The following is an 8,383-nucleotide window of genomic DNA, read 5'->3' on the forward strand; positions in this document are numbered from 1 at the left end:
TAGAGTCGGGCGTGAGCCACGGCTATCAGCACAGACACCAGAGACGGGCATGAAACACTAAGGCTGCTGCTGCTGCCACCAAGAATCCTGTGTGCAAGCACAGGTCACTATCCACACCTCCCCTCCCAGGAGGCTGTGCAGCGCACCACTTCCAGGGTCCCTTGATCCAGGGACAATATCACAGGGAGAACACCTGGCAAACCTCAGGCTGTTGTAACATCACGTTGGCCTCTGCCACCGCAGGCTCGCCCCACATTGCATATCCTTCCTTCTGCACAATCTGAGTGAACCAGAGCCCACAATCAGCTGCTCCTTTAACCCCCTCCTCTCTGGGAGAAGAACAGATGCCAGACGGTGACCTAAATGCAGAGGTAGGGCCAGATCCAAAGCAGAACACCAGAAGCTGCATGAACAAAGAAGAGAAAGGGAAATTTCTTCATGCAGCCTCAGGAACAGAAGATTAAATCTCCACAGTCAACTTGATGTACCCTGCATCTGTGAAATGCCTGAATAGACAATGAATCATCCCAAAACTGAGACAGTTAACTTTGGGAGCAACTGTAAACTTGGGGTTTGTTCTATGTGAATGACTAGTTTCTGATTTTTACCCATATCTCAGTATAGTTTTTAGCACTTGTTATTATTGATGGATTTGTTTATTGGTTTGGTTTCTGTCTTCCTTATTTTATTACTTTTTAAATTTTAATAATATTTTTTAAAAATTTATTTTAATAACAGTTTAATTTAATTTTTTATTTTATTTTACTTTATTTATTTTTCTTTATTGTTTTTCTCCCTTTTCTTCTGAGCTGTGTAGCTGAGAGGGTCTCAGTGCTCCGGCCAGCTGTCAATTCTGTGTCTCTGAGGTGGGAAAGCAGAGTTCAGGACATTGAGCCACCAGAGACTTACCAGTCCCAGGTAATACCAATCAGCAAGAGCTGTCCCAGAGATCTCCCACTCAATGGTATGACTCAGCTCCACTCAACGACCAGCAAGCTCCAGTGCTAGAAACCCATGCCAAACAATTAACAAGACAAGGACACAACCCCAATGATTAGCAGAGAGCCTCCCTAAAATGATAATAAGTTCACAGACACCCCAAAACACACCACCGGATGTAGTCGTGCCTACTAGAAAGACAAGATACAGCCTCATCCACCAGAACACAGGCACAAGTCCCCACCACCAAGAAGCATAAACAACCAACTGAACAAAACTTACCCACTGGGGACAGATACCAAAACAACGGGAATTATGAACCTGCAGCCTGTGAAAAGGAGAACACAAACACTGTAAGATAAGCAAAAGAAGACAGAGAAATATGCAGCAGGTGAAGAAGCAAGTAAAAACCCACCACACCAAACAAATGAAAAGGAAATAGGCAGTCTACCTGAAAAAGAATTCAGAGTAATGATAGTAAAGGTGATTCAAAGTCTTGGAAATAGAATGGAGAAAATAAAAGAAATGTTTAACAAAGAATTAGAAGAACTAAAGAGCAAACAAATAATGATGAACAACAAAAGTAATGAAATTAAAAATTTTCCAGAAGGGATCAATAGTAGAATAACTGAGGCAGAAGAACGGATAAGTGACCTGGAAGATAAAATAATGGAAATAATAACTGCAGAGCTGAAAAAAGAATGAAAAGAATTAAGGACAGCCTCAGAGACCTCTGGGAAAACATTAACCATAACAACATTAGAATTATAGGGGCCCCAGAAGAAGAAGAGAAAAAGAAAGGGACTGTGAAAATATTTGAAGAGATTATAGTTGAAAACTTGCCTTATAAGGGAAAGGAAACAGTCAATCAAGTCCTGGAAGCACAGAGGCCCATACAGGATAAATCCAAGGATAAACACTCCAAAATGCATATTAATCAAACTAAAAAAAATTAAATACAAAGAAAAAATATAAAAAGCAGCAAGGGAAAATCAACACATAACATGAAAGGGAACCCCCATAAGGTTAACAGCTGATCTTTCAGCCTAAAATTTGAAAGCCAGAAGGGAGTGTCAGGACATATTTGAAGTGATGAAAGGGAAATACCTACAACCAAGATTACTCTACCCAGCAAGGATCTCATTCAGATTTGATGGAGAAATTAAAACATTACAGACAAGCAACAGCTAAGAGAATTCATCACCAACAAACAAGCTTTAAAAGAAATGATAAAGGAACTTCTCTAGATAGGAAAAAGGAGAGAAGGAAAATACCTATAGTAACAAACCCAAAACGAGAAAATGGTAATAGGAACATACATATCGATCATTACCTTAAATGTAAATGAATTAAATGATCGAACAAAAAGACATAGACTGGCTGAATGCATACAAAACCAAGACCCCTATATATGCTGTCTACAAGAGACCCACTTCATACGTAGGGACATATACAGACTGAACCTGAGGAGATAGCAAAAGATTTCATGTAAATGGAAATCAAAAGAAAGCTGCAGTAGCAATTCTCATATCACACAAAATAGGCTTTATTTTCTTTTAATTTTTTTTACTTCTTTATTGTAGAATAATTGCTTTACATTGGTGTGTTACTTTCTGCATTATAACAAAGTGAATCAGCTATACATATACGTATGTCCCAATATCTCTTCTCTCTTGCATCTCCCTCCCTCCAACCCTCCTTATCCCACCCTTCCAGGTGGTCACAAAGCACCGAGCTTATCACACAGTGCTATGTGGCTGCTTCCCACTAGCTATCGGTTTTATATTTGGTAGTATATATATATATGTCCATGCCACTATCTCACTTTGTCCCAGCTTACCCTTCCCCCTCCCCGTGTCCTCAAGTCCATTCTCTAGTACATCTGCGTCTTTATCTCATCCAGCCCCTAAGTTCTTCATGAATTTTTTTTCTTACATTCCATATATATCTGTTACCATACAGTGTTTGTTTTTCTCTTTCTGACTTGCTTCACTCTGTATGACAGACTCTAGGTCCATACACCTCACTACAAATAACTCAATTTCATTTCTTTTTATGGCTGAGTAATATTCCATTGTATATATGTGCCACATATTCTTTATCCATTCATCTGTTGATGGACACTTAGGAGGCTTCTGTGTCCTGGTTATTGTAAATAGAGCTGCAATGAACATTGTGCTATATGACTCTTTTTGAATTTTGGTTTTCTCAGGATATGTCCAGTAGTGGGATTGCTGGGTCATATGGTAGTTCAATCTGTAGTTTTTTAAGGAATCTCTATATGGTTCTCCATAGTGGCTGTATCAATTTACATTCCCACCAACAGTGCCAGAGGATTCTCTTTGCTCCATACCCTCTCCAGTATTTATTGTTTGTAGTTTTTTGATGATGGCCATTCTGACTGGTGTGAGATGATATCTCATTGTAGATCTGATTTGCATTTCTCTAATAATTAATGATGTTGAGCATTCTTTCATGTGTTTGTTGGCAATCTGTATAACTACTTTGTAAAAATGTCTGTTTAGGTCTTCTGCCCATTTTTGGATTGGGTTGTTTGATTTTTTGATATTGAGCTGCATGAGCTGCTTGTAAAGTTTGGAGATTAATGCTTTGTCAGTTGCTACACTGGCAAATATTTTCTCCCATTCTGAGGGTTCTATTTTCGTGTTGTTTATGGTTTCATTTGCTGTACAACAGCTTTTAAGTTTCATTAGGTCCCATTTGTTTATTTTTGTTTTTATTTCCATTTCCTTATAAGGTGGGTCAAAAAGGATCTTGATGTGATTTATTTCATAGAGTGTACTGACTATGTTTTACCCTAAGAGTTTTATAGTGTCTGACCTTACATTTACGTCTTTAATCCATTTTGAGTTGATTTTGTGTATTGTGTTAGGGAGTGTTCTAATATCATTCTTTTACATGTAGCTCTCCAGTATTCCAGGCACCACTTATTGAAGAGGCTGTCATTTCTACATTGCATATTCTTGCATCTGTTATCAAATATAAGGTGACCATATATGTGTGGGATTATCGCTGGGCTTTCTCTCCTGTTCCACTGATCTATATTTCTGTTTTTGTCCCAGTACCATACTGTCTTGATTACTGTAGCTTTGTAGTATAATCTGAAGTCAGGGAGCCTGATTCTTTCAGCTCTGTTTTTTGTTCTCAACATTGCTTTGGCTATTCGGGGTCTTTTTTGTTCCCATACAAATTGTGATTTTTTTTGTTCTAGTTCTGTGGAAAATGCCAGTGGTAGTTTGATAGGGATTGCATTGAATCTGTAGATGGCTTTAGGTAGTAGAGTCATTTTCAAAATGTTGATTCTTCCAATCCAAGAGCAAGGTATATCTCTCCATCTATTTGTTTCATCTTTAATTTCTTTCATCAGTGTCTTATAATTTTCTGCATACAGGTCTTTTGTCTCCTTAGGTAGGTTTATTCCCAGATATTTTTGTTGCAATGGTAAATGGGAGTGTTTTCTTAATTTCACTTTCAGAATTTTCATCATTAGTGTGTAGGAATGCTCGAGATTTCTGTGCATTAATTTTGTATTCTGCTACTTTTCCAAATTCATTGATTAACTGTAGTAGTTTTCTGGTAGCATCTTCAGGATTGTCTATGTATAGTATCATGTCATGTGCAAACAGTGACAGCTTTACTTCTTCTGTTCCCATTAGGATTCCTTTTATTTAATTTTCTTCTCTGATTGCTGTGGCTAAAATTCCCAAATCTGTGTTGAATAAGAGTGGTGAGAGTGGTTAACCTTTTCTTGTTCCTGATCGTAGGGGAGATGTTTTCAGTTTTCCACCATTGAGGACGATATTGTCTGTGGGTTTGTCATATAAGGCCAGGATTATGTTGAGCAAAGTTCCCTCTATGCCTACTTTCTGCAGGGTTTTTATCATAAATGGGTGTTGAATTTTGTTGAAAGCTTTCTCTGCCTCGATTGAGATGATCATGTTTTTTCTCCAGCAATTTGTTAACATGGTGTATCACATTGATTGATTTGTGTATATTGAAGAATCCTTGCATTCCTGGGATAAACCCCACTTGATCATGGTGTATGATCCTTTAATGTGCTGTTGGATTCTGTTTGCTAGTATTTTGTTTCTAGGTATTTTTTGATTTCCTCTTTGATTTCTTCAGTGATTTCTTGGTTACTAAGTATTGTATTGTTTAGCCTCCATGTGCTTGTAGTTTTTACAGATTTTTTCTTTTCATTCATAGCTAGTATCATAGTGTTGTATTCGGAAAAGATACTTGTTATGATTTCTATTTTGTTAAATATACCAATGCTCTATTTGTGACCCAAGATATGATCTATCCTGGAGAATGTTCCATGAGCAATTGAGAAAAATGTGCATTCTGTTGTTTTGGAAGGAATGTGCTATAAACAGCAATTAAGTACATCTTGTTTAATGTATCATTTAAATTTGTGTTTCCTTATTTATTTTCATTTTGGATGATCTGTCCATTGGTGAAAGTGCGGTGTTAAAGTCCCCTACTATGATTGTGTTACTGTCGATTTCCCCTTTTATGGCTGTTAGTATTTGCCTTATGTATTGAGGTGCTCCTATGTTGGGTGCATAAATATTTACAATTGCTATATCTTCTCCTTGGATCAATCCCTTGATCATTATGTAGTGTCCTTCTTTGTCTCTTGTAATGGTCTTTATTTTAAAGTCTATTTTGTCTGATATGAGAAATGCTACTGCAGCTTTCTTTTGATTTCCATTTGCATGGAATATCTTTTTTCATCCCCTCACATTCAGTCTGTATGTGTCCCTAGGTGTGAAGTTGGTCTCTTGTAGACAGTATATATTTCGGTCTTGTTTTTGTATCCATTCAGCCAGTCTCTGTCTTTTGGTTTGATCATTTAATCCAATTACATTTCAGTTAGTTATCAATATGTATGTTCCTACTTCCATTTTCTTAACTGTTTGGGATTTGTTATTGTACGTCTTTTCCTTCTCTTGTGTTTCCTGCCTACAGAAGTTCCTTTAGCATTTGTTGTAAAGTTGGTTTGGTGGTGCTGAATTCTCTTAAATTTTTCTTGTCTGTAAAGGTGTTAATTTCTCCCTCAAATCTTAATGAGATCCTTTCTGAGTAGAGTAATCTTGGTTGTACGTTTTTCTCCTTCATCACTGTAAATATATCCTGCCACTTACTTCTGGCTTGCAGACTTTCTGCTGAAGTATCAGCTGTTAACCTTATGGGGATTCACTTGTGTGTTATTTGTTGTTTTCCCCTTGCTGCCTTTAATATTTTTTCTTTGTATTTAATTTTTGATAGTTTGATTAATATGTGTCTTGTCGTGTTTCTCCTTGGATTTCACCTCTATGGGACTCTCTATGCTTCCTGGTCTTGATTAAATATTTCCTTTCCCATATTAGGGAAATTTTCAACTCTAATCACTTCAAATATTTTCTCAGTCCCTTTCTTTTTCTCTTCTTCTTCTGTGACCCCTATAATTCGAATGTTGGTGAGTTTAATGTTGTCCCAGAGGTCTCTGAGACTGTCCTCAGTTCTTTTCATTCTCTTTTCTTTATTCTGCTCTACGGTAGTTATTTCCACTATTTTATCTTCAGGTCACTTATCTTTTCTTCTGCCTCAGTTATTCTGCTATTGTTCGTTTGTAGAGAATTTTAAAATTCATTTATTGTGCTTTTCATCATTGTTTGTTTGCCATTTAGTTCTTCTAGGTCCTTGTTAAAATGTTTGTTGTTTTTTCTCTATTGTATTTCCAAGATTTTGGATCATCTTTACTATCATTATTCTGAATTCTTTTTCTGGTAGCCTGCCTATTTCCTCTACATTTGTTAGGTCTGGTGGGTTTTTACCTTGCTCCTTCATCTGCTGTGTGTTTTTCTGTATTCTCATTTTGCTTAACTTACTGTGTTTGGGGTCTCCATTTTGCAGGCTGCAGGTTCACATTTCCCCTTGTTTTTGGTGTCTCTCCCCAGTGGCTAAGCTTTGTTCAGTGGGTTGCATCAGCTTCCTGTGGAGAGGGCTAGTGCCTGTGTTCTGGTGGATGAGTCTGGATCTTGTCTTCCTGGTGGGCAGGTACATGTCTGTTGATGTGTTTTGGGGTGTCTCAAACCTTATTACGATTTTAGGCAGCCTCTCTGCTAATGGATGGGGTTGTGTTCCTGTCTTGCTTGTTTTTGGCCATGGGGTATCCAGCACTGTAGCTTGCTCTTCATTGAGTCAAACTGGGTCTTGCCATTGACATGGAGATGTCTGGGAGATTTTTGCCATTTGATATTATGTGGAGCTGGGCGGTATCTTGTGGACCAGTGCCCTGAAGTTGTTTCTCCCACCTCAGAGGCACAGCCCTTGTGCCAGGCTGTAACACCAAGGGCCTTTCAGCCACATGGCTCAGAATAAAAGGGAGAAAAAATAGAAAGAAAGGAAAAAAGAAGATAAAATAAAGTCATTAAAGTAAAAAATAAAAAATAGTAACTAAGAAAAAATTTAAACATAAAAAAAACAAGAACAAAAAGAAACAAACAAGCAGAAAATCGGGTGGACAGAACCCTAGGACAAATGGTAAAAGCAAATCTATACAGACAAAATCACACACAGAAACATACACATACACAGTGACAAAAAAAGAAAAAGGGAACAAAAATATATATCTTTCTCCCAACGTCCACCTCCTTAATTTGGGATGATTCATTGCCGATTCAGGTATTCCACAGATGCACGGTACATCACGTTGACTGTGGAGATTTAATCCGCTGCTCCTGAGGCTGCTGGGAGAAACTTCCCTTTCTCTTCTTTGCTCGCACAACTCGTGTGGTTCAGCTTTGGATTGGGACCCGCCTCTGCATGTAGGTTACCTGAGGGCGTCTGTTCTTCACTCAGACAGGACGGGGTTAAAGGAGCAGCTGATTTGGGGGCTCTGGCTCACTCAGACTGGGCGGAGGGAGGGGTACGGATGCAGGGCGAACCTGTGGTGGCAGAGCCCAGCATGTCATTGTATCAGCCTAGGGTGCACCTTGTGTTCTCCCGGGGAATTTGTCCCTGGATCACGGGACCCTGGCAGAGATGGTTTCACAGGCTCCCAGGAGGGGAGGTGTTGAGAGTGACCTGTGCTCACACTCAGGCTTCTCGGTGGTGGCAGTAGCAGCCTTAGTGTCCCATGCCCGTCTCTGGTGTCCGTGCTGAAAGCTGCTGCTCACACCCATCTCTGGAGCTCTTTGAAGTGGTCCTCTGTATGCCCTCTCCTCGTGCACCAGGAAATAAAGAGCCAAGAAAAAGTCTCTTGCCTCTTCGGCAGCTCCAGACACTTTCCTGGACTCCCTTCTTGCTAGCTGTGGCACATTAGTCCCTTCAGGCTGTGTTCACGTAGCCAACCCCAGTCATCTCTCTGGGATCCCACCTCTGAAGCCCGAGTGTCATCTCTCAGCCCCTGCTCGCCCTGGCTGGTGAGCAGACAAGC

The sequence above is a fragment of the Stenella coeruleoalba genome (assembly GCF_951394435.1).
Source record: "Stenella coeruleoalba genome assembly, chromosome: X".
Lineage (NCBI taxonomy): Eukaryota > Metazoa > Chordata > Mammalia > Artiodactyla > Delphinidae > Stenella > Stenella coeruleoalba.